The sequence below is a fragment of the Physeter macrocephalus genome, chromosome 18 (genome assembly GCF_002837175.3).
Source record: "Physeter macrocephalus isolate SW-GA chromosome 18, ASM283717v5, whole genome shotgun sequence".
In the NCBI taxonomy this organism is placed as follows: domain Eukaryota; kingdom Metazoa; phylum Chordata; class Mammalia; order Artiodactyla; family Physeteridae; genus Physeter; species Physeter macrocephalus.
In genome coordinates this window covers 96494176-96494711 of record NC_041231.1, presented here as the reverse complement: position 1 = coordinate 96494711, position 536 = coordinate 96494176, and positions in this window count along the sequence as shown.

Below are 536 nucleotides of genomic sequence, written 5' to 3'. Positions count from 1 at the left end.
GCAATCCCACTACTGGGCATATACCCTGAGAAAACCATAATTCAAAAAGAGTCATGTACCAAAATGTTCATTGCAGCTCTATTTACGATAGCCAGGACATGGAAGCAACCTAGGTGTCCATCAACAGATGAATGGATAAAGGAGATGTGGCACATATATACAATGGAATATTACACAGCCATAAAAAGAAATGAAACTGAGTTATTTGTAATGAGGTGGATAGACCTGGAGTCTGTCATACAGAGTGAAGTAAGTCAGAAGGAGAAAAACAAATACCGTATGCTAACACATATATATGGACTCTAAGAAAAAAAAGTGTCATGAAGAGATTAGTGGTAGGATGGGAATAAAACACAGACCAACTAGAGCATGGACTTGAGGATATGGGGAGGGGGAAGGGTAAGCTGTGACGAAGTGAGAGAGTGGCATGGACATATATACACTACCAAATGTAAAACAGATAGCTAGTGGGAAGCAGCCACATAGCACAGGGAGATCAGCTCTGTGCTTTGTGACCACCTAGAGGGGTGGGATAG